Raw genomic sequence first — 14,608 nt, 5'->3', positions numbered from 1 at the left:
GAAAACCATATTCCTTTCCCTGACTATCCACATGATTATGGCAGGAACAATCACTGTGTCAAAGGTAACCCCATTAATTGGTCTAGGAAAAGGCATCTGAAGAAGCAAATCCAGTGGTCCTTTGCAAAGGATATTGGGTAGGGATCCCAAGAGAGGCCAATATCTCTCAGATGCTTAAAGCTGTAAGAAGTAAAATTTAAAAGCGTTTTTTCTACCACATGGTAGGAAAGAAATCAAACTGATCCACAGAGAGAAATTGAAAAAAAAAATGGAATTGCCAATGGATTTGAAATTCTTAGTCCCTGTAGCTCCTGAAGGCTGGCTGTATACACCCCTTGCCTTCCTAAGGCATGGCTAATGAAACCTTTTTTGGATTTGACTGAATATCACAACAGCTTTCTAGCAAATTCTCATTTTTCTATAAAGCAAATTGGGTTAGACTACAATAACTTGCCAAAAAGGTTTCTAACTAAACAGATATTTAATATATACTGCTTTATCTTTGAAACTGATAAATTGCCAAATATGGGCATAAGAATATTATGAGATATTGTATCAGCAACTGCTAGTAAAATTAGAGTATCTATCTTAGGAAAATAGGCATGTAGACAAAAAACAGATTATATAGCAAATGGTAGAAAACAGAGGAAATAATGAAAACTAAAAAGTGAAAGCATAAGATCAGAATTAAAATAAAATCAATTACATTCTTTACAAAATTAATTCAGACGAAATAAACACAACACAAAATAACAGCTTCTATTGGATGAAAAAAATTCCAGCTGCAAGCCACCTGTAAATCTTGCCTAAAATGAAGTGATTCAGAAAAGTTGAAAGTATAGGCGAAGATATATTAAAGTATACCTATTATCAATATCAGAAAAAGTTGAATTCAAGATGAAATATGTGATTAGAACAGAGTATTGCTTTATAATATTAAAGACCATAATCCCAATGAAGATATAAATTATCTTGAGTCTTAGGTAGCAAGTAGCAAAGCACAAGAAATGTTTTTATAAAAAAATAAATTTCTTTTATTTATTTACTTTTTGGCTGTGTTGGGTCTTCGTTGCTGCGTGCGGGCTTTCTCTAGTTGCCGCTAGCGGGGGCTACTCTTCGTTGCAGTGCGTCATTGCGGTGGCTTCTCTTGTGGAGCACGTGCTCTAGGCGTGCGGGCTTCAGTAGTTGTGTCACATGGGCTCAGTAGTTGTGGCTTACAGGCTTAGTTGCTCCGCAGCATGTGGGATCTTCCCGGATCAGGGCTTGAACCCATATCCCCTGCATTGGCAGGCAGATTCTTAGCCACTTAGCCACTGTGAGTCCCCAGAAACGTCTTCATAAAACAAACTACAGACACAATGAGGGATATAAAGATATATTTGAATATATATGGGGGACATGCCATAATTTTTAAGATATTTTATGCCTAAATTAATTTATACATTATTTGAAGATATACATAATTAATTTAGGTATATTAATTCTATTGAGAAATAGAAAAAAGAAATGGAATTGCCAGTGGATTTGAAATTCTTAGTCCTTGCAGCTCCTGAAGGCTGGCTGTATACATCCCTTGCCTCAATATTTTAAGATATTTTATACCTAAATTAATTTATACATTCAATCTATTTCAGTCAGAATCCTTCCATAAAGGCTTATGTTTTGTACCTGTTTTTTTTATTGTCTTTTGACTTAGATGAAGATAGAAAGTCATGTTGGAAATAAAACTTAAGAGACAAAGTCATAAAATTCTGAGAAAGAAGAGTAATAAGAAGAGACTTGGCCTATTAGATATCAAAATATGCTTAAAGCTAAAGTAGTCATTCACCAAAAAAATCAAAAGAAAATAATGTACAAATCAACCGAACAGAATAAACAACATAGAAATAGAACAAAGTATGTATGGAAAATTAGTTATGATGAGGGTAGAATTTCTAATAAATGAAAAAATTGATTAACAAATGTTTTGGGGAAAACTGGTTGGCCATAGAGAAAAATCTCTCACTTATCTTAAAATAAGTTCAAAATGGGGGCTTCCCTGGTGGCGCAGTGCTTGAGAGTCCGCCTGCCGATGCAGGGGACGCGGGTTCGTGCCCCGGTCTGGGAAGATCCCACATGCCGCGGAGCGGCTGGGCCCATGAGCCATGGCCGCTGAGCCTGCGCATCTGGAGCCTGTGCCCTGCAACGGGAGAGGCCGGCGTACCACAAAAAAAAGAAAAGAAAAAAAGTTCAAAATGAATAAGAAACATAAAATATTAAAATAAAATAAAGGCATACCATAAAAATATTTTAAAAATATGTACTTAGAAATAACTTTTCTAAGTGAGTTTGGATGGTGGGAGATCAGACTTTTTTAACTCTGAAGGTTAATTTTTTTTAATGAATAAATCTTACTATTTAAAATCTATATTTGAAACCAACTCTATGAGACTTAATTCATATGCAATTAGATGCAGAGCACTTTAAGTGTTGAATCTGACCCATTTTGAAATAGGTACACACCAATGTTACCATCACCATGTTCAAGATACATAACACTTGCATCATCACAAAATGTTCTCTTCTACTCCTTTCCCAGTCAATCCTCATTTTCTACCTCCAGGTTGAAGCAAACATGGATGTACTTCCTATCATTATAGATGAGGTTTATTCATCCTGGAGTTCTGTACAAATGAAACCACACAATATGTGCTATTTTGTGTCTGGCTTCTTTCCCTCAAGATAAGTATTTGAAATTCATCCATGTTGTTGCATGTTTCAAGGATTCATTTTTTTAACAGACAAGTAATATTCCATCGAATGCATATACGATGACTTCTTTATTTGTTGGGGGCGTTTTTTTCCCAGTTTTTGGCTATTATGAATAAAATTTCTGTGAACATCTGCGTCCAAATCTTTGTAGGGATCTATAGTAAGCTGAGGAATAGCCTCCAAAAAAATCAGGTCTTAATCCCTGGAACCCATAAATGTTACCTTTTATGGGAAAAGGGTTTACACAGATATGATTAAGCTAAACATTTTGAGATGGGGAGATTAGCCTGAATTAGGCAGGTGGGGTCTAAATGCCATCACAAGTGTCCTTAGAAGACAGACAGAGGAAGATTAGACACACAGGGAAGAGAAGGTGATGTGAAGACAGAGCAGAGAGAGATTTGAAGATGCTGGCTGTGAATATTGGGGTAATGCTCTCCCAAGCCAAGGAATGTCCTCAGCCACCAGCGCCTGGAAGAGACAAGGAACAGATTCTCCCCTAGAGCTCCTGAAGGAAAAGCAGGCCTGCCAACACCTTGTGCTAAGATTTCGAACCTTTGGTCTCCTGATCTGTGGGAGAATACACTTCTGTTATAGCAAGCTACCCTATTTGTGGTAATTTTTTACAGCAGCCATAGGAAACTAACACAAGAACTACATTTTGAGTTTTCTTTTTTTTTTAATTTTGATTTTTATCAGGTAAATACCTAGGAATATCATTGCTAGATTGTGTAGTAAGGATAGGTTTAACTTGATAAGAAACCACTACATTCTTTTCCAAAACTGCTACACCCTTTTCAGTTTTCACTAGCAATAAATGAGTTTCATGTGTTCCATATTCTCATCAGCACTTCGTATTTTCTGTTTTCATTTGTTTGTTTAGTTCTAACCATTCTAGTACGTATATAATGTTACCGCAATATAGTCTTAATTTGCATTTTTCTGATGACTAAAGATCAGAGCAACTTTTATCCTGCTTATTTTGTCCATTGGTATAGTTTCTTTTGTGACGTATTTTCTCAGATATTGTGCCCCTTTAAGAAAAACTGAATTGTCTTCTCGTGAAGATCTGAGAGTTCTTTACGTAGTTAGGTAAAAGTCCTTTAACAGATATGTGTATTAAAAAATGTTTTCTCCCGAGTTTGGCTTGCCTTTTACGTTGTTAACGTGTATTTCAAAGAACACAAGTTCTTAATTTTGATGAAATCAATTTTATCAATTTTTAATGTTTTATGATATCTATCTGCCCCAGAGTCAGAAGGATTTTGCAACTAGTTTGTTCCTGATGTATAATAACTGTGTAGCAACTTGTACCTACCTCAGCCCTCCTGAACTGTGAACTCCCCCCTCAACTTGGTAAGACCAATGTGCTGTGCTTAGGACCCCTCTCCCTGCTCTGTAACGTGTCTCCCAAAAACGAAACGTGATGTGATTGTAGAGCTTACCTCATGTGCTTTCATTCTTTCAGGAATCCAACTCGTGTGTTGCCTGCTGCCTAATATGCTCAATTTTACAGTTTGTTCGTGGTCAGAAGGTAAATCTTGTCTCTTTTATCTATTGTGGCTGGAGGTGGAAGTCTCTGAAATGATATTTTTTAAGAATAAAGAAAATTATTAAACATTGCCTGGGGAGGGGATGCTATTAAACCCTGTTAAAAGACAAATTATGAACTGTGAGTAATTTTTGCCATATACATGTCAATAAGTTAACAACCTTAGTATGGATTAAATGTTCTACTGTTTAATATAGAAAAATATCTCAATAGAAGATGCACAATGGATCAGGTAATTTGCAAAATAAGAATATAAAAATGGCCAGCATGGCCTTGACAGTTACTTTTCTGAAGTGTACTTTGGCCATATAAATACTCCTTGAGGATTACATGCATTTGCTCTGGGAAAGTAACTCTAGCTAGCTGTTTTAAATTTTATATTATAACTTGCTTCCTCAGGTACCTAATGATTATTAAACCAAAGCCTCCACTGAATAGACAGCATACAAAACAATCCTCTTCCCCAAACCCAAACCCACTTACATCTCCACTGGACTAAGAATGCACTCTTGACTTAGAGGTTGCTCAGTCATCATCTGATTGATGAGATGAGCTGGGATTTGAATTTATAGTCAGAGAGGGGAGGAGTGCGATTTTAAAGGTCTCACTGTACTCCACGCAAAATAACCCCAAATCTCTGATCTCAGACAACTGTCACATTCTGCAAATGCTCAAGTAGAAAAGTCTGGTGGCCTCCAACAAAGTAGGTATTAAGCAGGAATTACAAGTAAATGGCAGGAGCTAGAAGCAGAAGTCGTGGAGACATAAAAGATGAAGTGGGTAGTATACATTTAGCCAGGGTGAATAAACAAAGCAGGAGGAGAGAAAGAGAAGCAGATTACCAGAGGAAGATTACTGGAGTGGGAAGACAGAGAGAGACTCTTCCCTGCTTTCCCCCCAGTTACCTAGCTCTCTGGCTTCCAGCCTTTTCTGAGATTTATTTTGTGCTCCTGAGTTCCACTTGTAGTGGACAAGCATTTCATTTGCTTGTCTAGCACACCTGTCCATTTTTGCTTACTTAATTTTCTTAGGGAAACTATTCTTCCATTCGACACGATCTTATGGCAATTCTCAGCCAGCATTTCCCACCTGTCCCTATGCTTACCACCCTGCTTATCAAAATGGAGAAAACGCCCCTCTTTCAATCAATATTCCACTAGTGCCTTTAGTTTCATTCCCTCTTTCCTTCTTAATGATCTTACTGTTTCACATACCCCTTCTCTCTCTGGTATTAACAATACTTCCACCTTAAATTGAGATCATTGGAAACAGACTGTGAAACAGTGATTTGTGTGAAAAATATAGACGGGGGGCTGCGCAGTCTCGGGAAGAATATCTATACATGAGCAAGGGAAGCAGGACTTGGCAGAAGGAAAATGAGTGGCTTTTCCAATAGAGGTCTCAGCCAGTCCTGTGGAGATATAGCATGGTCCTTCAGAGCCGTCCCTAATTAAAGCAAAGGGCTGGACAGTGGTTAGGTTTAGGGTCAGGGTTAGAGTTGAGTGAGCTATGAATGAGGCAATATGAAGACACGCCCTATAAATGGGGTTCTCAGGGAGCTAGCTGGCAGTCAGGTCAAACTGTGACTATTCTGTGAACACGGGGCTTTCTCAGGAACTCTAAACTGACAAAGATTCTCTCCTTGCTGAAATTCTACTCAGGCTCCCCTCAACTCTCTTCTCAACTAGACTTTGACTTTTGAGCTTCCATTTTCATCTCTGCATTGTTCAAATTTAGCAAGAATCCTACTAAGTCAGTTTAGCCATATTCCTCCATTCTCGATATCTGATCACTCTTGGTATATAATTGGGTTCCCCCTCCTATACCATCCCCCAAGTGATGTCTGGTCACCCTGGCCTGCCTTTGGTAAGAATCTCATTAGGCCAATTTAGGCAGAATCCCCTCTTCACTGTGATGTTTCCTCTTAGTGATTTTCTATCCACTGATCCCCACCTTTCTCCCTGACTGTAAATTGTGAATTTTCCTTATTGTATTCAGACTTGAGCCCAGTTCTCTATACTGAGGTCTCTTTTCCCCTATGTTACTAGTTTTTCTGAATAAAACCTCCTTTTACCACTTTACTGTCCAGCTCTGTTTAATCTTTGACAAAACCTACTTTGACTTCTCCAGTGACTCTTAGGCTGTTGGTTTTCATCGGTACTGTGGTTGCAAGGCCGATGATTTTCAAGCTACGATGGAATGGGCAAGAAGGAGCTGGGAATAGGCAAGTTAAAAATGCCACGTAGCTCACTGTTCTTACCAAGACTTTTGTTTTTTTTTTGAATAAATTCCCCTTGGGTTGTTGCAAGTCTTTGGTTAATTTTCAGAGTACTGAAAAAGTTCATCATTTTGGCCAATGTCCTCATTGTTTTTATGAAGAAGAAAGTTTTCAGAGGTCCTCATTCCATCACTCCAGAAGTGCTTCTGCTTATCTTGGAATTTAGACAATCGTGCTGTAAAAATCTACTGGCATAAGGTGCACAGGTTCTAAAAATTAGAGACAGAGATATACTGTAGTGATTCCTCCTGGCTCTGCTTTTCTCATGATATGAAATGACAGGTGAGAGTTAACCATCCTTTGGGAGGAGCTGGCTGACTTTAATGGCATAGCCCTCCTCCACCATGAATCAGTCTTGTGAGTTAAAACAGAGTGTGGAATGCCTACTGTTGACTAAAAGACTGCTTCATTGTATCTTAGTTTCAGAATCTGGACCATTTTTCCAAGTCTTTCAGGCCTCCAACTCTCCTGTTAATTCCACAATTTCATTTAACCTATTTCTTCTGGACAAGTGTCGAATTTTATAGTTCAAGTCCCTTCCCCAGGGCTTCCCTGGTGGTGCAGTGGTTGAGAATCTGCCTGCTAATGCAGGGGACACGGGTTCGAGCCCTGGTCTGGGAAAATCCCACATGCCACGGAGCAACTAGGCCCGTGAGCCACAACTACTGAGCCTGCGTGTCTGGAGCCTGTGCTCCGCAACGGGAGAGGGCGCGACAGTGAGAGGCCCGCGCACCGCGATGAAGAGTGGCCCCTGCTGCCCACAACTAGAGAAAGCCCTCGCACAGAAACGAAGACCCAACACAGCCAATAAATAAATAAGTTAATTAATTAATTAAAAGAAGCCTCAACATTAAAAAAAGAAAATCCCTTCCCCAAATGTCTTGGAGTGAAGACATGCTCATGTGTGATAAACATCAAGATCAAAGGTGTTGCTTGAGATAATTTCAATCTGTTTGTTTTATTAAATTTATTTATTTTATTCATTTGTCTTTGGTGGTGTTGCTCAGGCTTTCTCTAGTTGCGGATTGCAGGGGCTACTCTTCGTTGCGGTGCGCAGGCTTCTTGTTGCGGTAGCTTCTCTTGTTGTGGAGCACAGGATCTGCACGTGGGCTTCAGTAGTTGTGGCTCGCAGGCTTAGTCGCTCTGCGGCATGTGGGATCTTCCCGGACCAGGGCTCAAACCCATGTGCCCTGCATTGGCAGGCGGATTCTTAACCACTGCACCACCAGGGAAGTCCCAATCTTTATGTTTAGACACTTCCGTTCACCTCACTGGAGGGAAATACAGCCATAAGTGGTAGAAATAGGTGATGAGACTTGTGTGCGGGCACTTTTTGTCCTCGGCTCTGCCTCTAAGTGTGTGCTTTTGCATAGTTTCTTCCACACTGAAATTCTCATCAGAGGAGACACTTTAGCAACATTTCCCACGTGCTTTGACATTTTTTTTTTTTTTGAGGAAAATGTTTCATTCTATTAGGTTAATTCCACCCCAAGGTATTTGCATAAGTGGTGTGGGTCTGGCCTTTGACGTTATCTTCCTGAATGTTCTCTGATTGCTCACTCAGGCGTATTGTAGACACAGGGTCTGGTCTCATTGAATCTTGTGCTATCTTTACCAAATCAAATCTGTAAAGTTCACTTGCAATTTAACGTATTGTTTCTGAGTCATCTTGACATTTTGACTTCATAAGTGTAAACTGCATTTACTGGAAATTTGTTTTTAAAAATAAAACAACATAGGCCAGATCTATGACCTACAGATGCATTATAAAATTAGGCAATGCTTATGAGATAATGCTTCTGAAAGAAATTTTTAAAAATAAATTTATATCTGTTTTTAAAGCACATAAAAGACTACGTTCAATAGGAACAGAAAATATACAAGCAATAGTGTAAATTATTAGGATGGAATCTAGTTTTTTAAAAGCTGGGGGGGGGGGGGCTTCCCTGGTGGCCTAGTGGTTAGGATTCCAGGCTTTCACTGCCATGGCCTGGGTTCAGTCCTAGATTGGGGACCTGAGATTCCACAAACCATGCAGGGCGGCCAAAAAAATAAAATAAAATAAAAGGGAGGCAGAGAGCATAGTCAAATGTTAAAAGGGTGACGATGTTTAGCATTGTTAAAAGAACTGACTGGGAAGTTTCTATTTCAAAGTTATAAATATTATAAATAAGTACGATTTTTGGCATAGCACACCTATATTTGAAAATCAGTGCATAATGGTTTTTATTAATAGAACCTTTGCATAATTCATAATAAATGATTCTAGTAATATTGAAAGTTGAAATTTTCCTGGCAGATAATTTTTATTAGCGACTTAAAGAGTCTAGAGTTATTTCTGGCTGCTGAATGGGATCACAATATGACCAATTCCATCACTTTATTTTTCTTAAGCATTTAGAAATACCCAGGCATGTTGGCATTTAGAGGTAAACAAAATGGCTAAGCAGGGGTGAAGAGGAACTTAAAGTATGCTTACCTTATATATTCTAAGGTTAAGAATTTTGGGCAGTTATAAAAGGTTTTTTTGTGGGGGGGGTGTAGGATACCTGGGAAATTTGAATATAGACTAAGTATTAGGTGACATTAGGAGATTATTATAAATTTTGTCAGGTGTGAAAATGTCACTGTGATCATGTAGAAATAGATGTTTACTTTTCAGGGGTGCACACTAAAATATACAGAGGTGAGATATTGTAACATCTGAGGGAAGCGAAGAGGAGATGGTGAAGTTACTTCTGAGTGGAGCCCGATACGTTCGGTTCTAACGAATTCAAGCTGAACCACCCACTGAGGATTATGTCTCCTTGGTGAAAATCAGCCCCAACACCTCCCAGTTCCTGCTGGTCTCCTCCTGAGATGTGGCGGTTCATCTCTACCATGGGCCGGCCATTCAGCTCACGTACCAGCACCTAGCGCTCTCTTGGATGTGCGTTCAATGGTCCGACACATGCCTGGAGTGGGGGATCAAACCCTCGACTGAAAACACATGATTCCAACACTGATCAGGGAGATCTGGCTGGAACCCATGATGCCCCTACCAGATGTGTTGAATACTGTCCAGAAGTGAATGTGGTAGTTACTGGGCCTTGGGATCAGACAGTTAAATTGCGGCATCCCAGAACTCCTTGTAATGCTGTGACCTTCTGTCTGTGAGTAACACCCTCTCTGTCTGGAGATCAGCTGATTGTGGACAAGGTGGGCAGTAAAGTGTTAATGTGGGAATTACAGAACATGGGTTACGTGCAGCAGTGCCAGGTGTCCAACTTGACGTACCAGGCTCGCTGCCTTTGAACATTTTCAAATAAGCAGTTTTGTATTAAGCTCAGTTGAAGGCCAAGTGGAAGCTGAGTACTTGCTCCCAATCCCTGAGATACAGAAGAAGCATGTCTTCAAGTGTCAAAGAAAATAATATTGAGCAGATTTATCCTGTCAATGCCATTTCTTTTAACAACGTCTACGGTACGTTTGCTATGGGTGGTTCTGATCGATTTGTAAATATTTTGGGTCCAGTTAACAAGAAGCGACGGCGCTGGTTCTGTAGATACCCCACCAGCATCACACCACTTGTCTTCAGTAATGATGGGACTACACTTGCAATAGCATCATTATATATGTATAAAACGGATGACACGGGACATCCTGAAGATGGCATCTTCTCATTTGCCAAGTGACAGATGCAGAAAAAAAACCTAAGTCCACCTAATCATCTCCTGAAAGCAGCTTCTCTACGGAAAGCTTTTCTGCTTCCTACAAATCATACTTACCCCCTGGATGTGTTAGAGCCATTGTTGTTACATTATGTAGTATGGATTTCTCTATTTTCTGTCTTACGAAAATCTTGTCTGTGCCTTTCCATACTGACTTCGTGTAGAATGAGGATTCTTTGTTTCTTTTGTATTTGTTATTTACTCTAAAATACTTGGACAGAAGAAAACTAAAAGAAGCAAATATGGCAAAAATTTAAAATCTAGGTGATGGATACATAAAGGAGTGTTCATGATACCCTTTTCTCAACTCTTCTATATATTTGAACGTTTCAATAATAATTTTTAAAATGTTTTGTAGCTGAAAAAAGTGTTTTGGCAACTGAGGTTTTGCAACATGTGGATTAGCAAAATTTTTATTACCTTTTTCTGTTTTTTTCTAAATTTTCTAAAGCCTTATAAAACTTTAAAATATAAATCAGAATCAAATATTTGATGAATTGCTTGCTTTGAAAGTAATTGAATATAAAGGAATATAACAGTTCATCTAAAAACTGTTTCTCATCTTTTTCTTTATTCTATCTTTTTTCCTCCTTCTTTGCAATGTGATACAATTTCTATAAAAGGTTTCTAAACGAGATAACATAAATAAGCAGTAAACAGTAAAGTCAGGGCCACGAAACAGTAGAGCCAGTAATGAGACTAGTGCTCGAAAAAGAGAGTCTTACATCCTAAACGTTTACCAGCAAGGGCCACAGATTTGGTTCTTAGCTTTCTAGGTATAAATTTAAAAACAGGAATATGAACAGTTATATCATTCAGAGTGCTCATAAAATAAAGGCAAATTATTCACCCAGGAGAAGCACAAAAATTTCTGGTTTGAAGTTTATCCTGAATAGGATCTCTGTGATATAATGAACAAAGCCCTAAACAATATGCTTAGGATAACTACAGCAAAGGAGTTTTGGGGGAGTGTGTCTTAATGTAGGCAGCTGTCATTATGACAAAAAAATAATCACTGAAAATAAACCTATCAGAGCAAATACCATGGTATCATCCAGGTAAGCAGCAACTCAGAGGTCTTGAGAGACTTTTGGAGTATCTTGAACAAACCTTCTTAAGCGGTTTCAAGAACCCAAGGGGAATTGCTAGATAAACATTAAGAGTTTTAGGGAGCCTGTAAGTTGTGTATGTTAGCGGGCATGAATGGGCATGAACACATTTTTCTGAGGACAGGTTTTTTAGCTTTTATCAGAAGGATCTTTGCTTCAGAAAAGAGTGAGAACCACTAATTTATAGAAATAAAGAGGCTACACATCCATTGGGGATATCTTTTTCTTGATGAGCTTTTCAAAAATATATATGATAAGGAGCTTTGAGATTGTGCTCTCTGCCTGCTTCTCAGAATGAAAAAATTCTGCATGTCCTCTAAAAAAGGAAAACATATATCCCATGAGTCAGCTCACCAGAGCAGGCTGGACCACTGATAAAAGCTGAGGTACTGATTTAGGACTGATTGGTAGAGAAACCTGCTTCATATATGCTTGGAGGTAAGGCCAGTGTGTATTTTCAGGAAAGATGAAGGTTGTTATAAAAAATAATTTTGTGTATACTCCAAATGAAATGAAAAAAAAATTCATGTACTGCATTGATAAGTTTAACACGAATATTTTTAAAGCTGGTGTAATCAGAAGCTTATCTTAAACATTACAAAATAAAAGTTAAATAAATCACCCATAGACAGTCTGGCTTTGAGTGATGCAATTTCCTGGAACAATGTACTAACATAAATTGCTTTGCAAAATGTATCCCTCTGTAACTGAATGAGATACCTTGCCGAATGGTGTTTTAGCTGTAAATAAATTAAAAATTTTCTTTCTGGGAGTAACGAGTCAGGCCAGAAGTTTCTTGAGGTCTTGGATAGATCATAAGTATAAAAATTTATTATGCATCTTGTGTGTGTGAGTACAAATTAAGATTTCATATATATTTTATATATTAAGAAAATATATATCGACTATATATATAAGTATATTATACTTACATATATAGCCTTAATATATTTTTCTTAATATATAAAATACATACTATATGAAATCTTAATTTATACACACATATGTATATATATACATACATGTGTATATATACTCTTAATATATAAACTATACAAAATATGTCTATGTATTTATATATCTATATCTATATATCTATATCTATCTATATCTATATCATCTATATCTATATCTATATCTATATCTATCCCAGAGAGATTGAATAACTTGCTTAAGGTTTTACACTGTATGTAAATGGTGCAGTGGGATTCAAACCAAGGCAGTATATGTCCAGAGTGTACTCTTTGGCCATTAAGCTAGACCCTCCATGTGCAATAATACAATCATGCTATTTGCTTATAAAAGAATATGCCTTTCCACTGTTTGTGTCTGGTCTAAGAGCTATGCATCTATTGCACTCAAAATGCTATTCAATTATTAAAGAACAAGTTAGTATGAAAGGAGTATCTATCCCTATTATTTTCACCTGGAAACAACTAACTCCTCTGTCAAGAGCATTTGTATGGGGCTTCCCTGGTGACGCAGTGGTTGAGAGTCCACCTGCTGATGCAGGGGACGCGGGTTCGTGTCCCGGTCCGGGAAGATCCCACATGCTGCAGAGCGGCTGGGCCAGTGAGCCATGGCTGCTGAGCCTGCGCGTCCGGAGCCTGTGCTCCACAACAAGAGAGACCACAAGAGTGAGAGGCCCGCATACCGCAAAAAAAAAAAAAAAAAAAAAAAGAGCATTTGTATAGTGAACATTTTATCTAAGGTTTCACAGCTGAGAGAAGTCTAGAGCAGCTAATACAATAGCTGGATGTCTCCTTTCAGGCCGCTACTGTTTGAGCGTAGGAAGTATTGTTTCATTTGTATGAATTAGGAGTGTCCACTAAAATGGTTTATTCTTCGTTCTTTCAAATTTCTCCAGCCAGCTTTATGACTGTTTACACCAGAATTGACACAGCAATTCTACTCTAGGGGTTTATCCCAATGAAATTACTTAGGGGGAGCAAAAAAGCTATATTCATGAAGATATCCAGTATGTCTTTATTTGTAAGAGAATATAAGAAAATATTGGGAAGAAAACACCCCAGAGACCTTATATTAAGGGGGATAAAGACAGCTATATCAACACAATGCAATATTATAAAAATCTTATGTATAATTATAAAAATTTGTAAAATCATGGAAAGCGTCTGGCTAAGCATCAAGAAAGGATAGCAAAATACTACTATATAAACATATACTTAACAACTGTTATAATTTCAACAACTAAAATTATATATTTGTAAAAAGAAACGTGAAAGAAATGGAAATAGTCATACTGTGTTGGAATTATAAACATTTGTCATTCTTTCCTAAATCTTGTGATTTTTATTTCATAAATATTTCAAAAATTCCTTGACAAGTTCCTGCATTTTCATTAGTGTTTTTCAGGATTTCATTAGTCATTAATGGACTTCCTCCCTTTTAAATACTGGCTCCTCGACTCATTAGTGGACAAGATTGTGCCAATTAATTAACTTCTCTAGACTGCATTATTTTTTCCCCTGCTGAAGATGGAGAAAATAACACTTAGCTCATAGGATTGTTTAGGTCAAATGAGATAGTGTTTAATACAGTTTCCTACTACATAGTATGTGCTTTAAAAAACAAAAAGAGCCCAAATGGATAAGGAAACTCAGCTACCATTTTGCTGAGTATTCAGAATTTCACACTAATGTGTGGGACATTATCATTTTATGGTGAGAGAAATTGTTAATAGGTCAGAATGAAAGTTACTCTGTTTTTAACCCTGTTTTGGGATAAATAATGAATCATAAAATACCAAGTATCAGACACAGCTTCATTTTTTTTTTATCTTTTAAGGAAAAAAAGTTATTTCAATTAAAAGAAGCTAAAACTCATGAATAAAAATTTGAAAAATTGAGAAAAAGATAAAACACGGTTTTATGGCTCCCTCCAAAAATATAGCTCCTATTAACATTTAGGGACTGGAAGGGTTTATTCTCAGCTTTTTGTTTCCTATACATAGGATACTTTTCCAAAAGTAATACAGTTATATTTGCAATTTTGTATTTCTCTTTCCACTAGAAATGGTTTTCTTTGTTGCTAGATAGTTTCTATAAACAGAATAGTAAAATGGCAACATAATGTTATATTGATTGGGTAGTATAATTTATTAAAATGTTTTACAATAGTGTACCTTGTTTTTCACTATTAAAAAATAAAGCTATAATGAACTTTTTTGCATAAACCTTTTTTGGTT

At 37.5% G+C, this 14,608-nt stretch overlaps 1 pseudogene; it reads left to right on the top strand.

Moving 5' to 3' along the window:
• The first annotated feature begins 4,526 nt into the window (after positions 1-4,526).
• LOC137205116 (mitotic checkpoint protein BUB3 pseudogene) lies at positions 4,527-10,287 on the top strand (annotated as a pseudogene).
• The last annotated feature ends 4,321 nt before the right edge of the window (positions 10,288-14,608 follow it).

The sequence above is a fragment of the Pseudorca crassidens genome, chromosome 13 (assembly GCF_039906515.1).
Source record: "Pseudorca crassidens isolate mPseCra1 chromosome 13, mPseCra1.hap1, whole genome shotgun sequence".
In the NCBI taxonomy this organism is placed as follows: Eukaryota; Metazoa; Chordata; class Mammalia; order Artiodactyla; family Delphinidae; genus Pseudorca; species Pseudorca crassidens.
The sequence above is the reverse complement of the archived record's forward strand: the minus strand, read 5'-3'. Positions and strand labels throughout refer to the sequence as shown.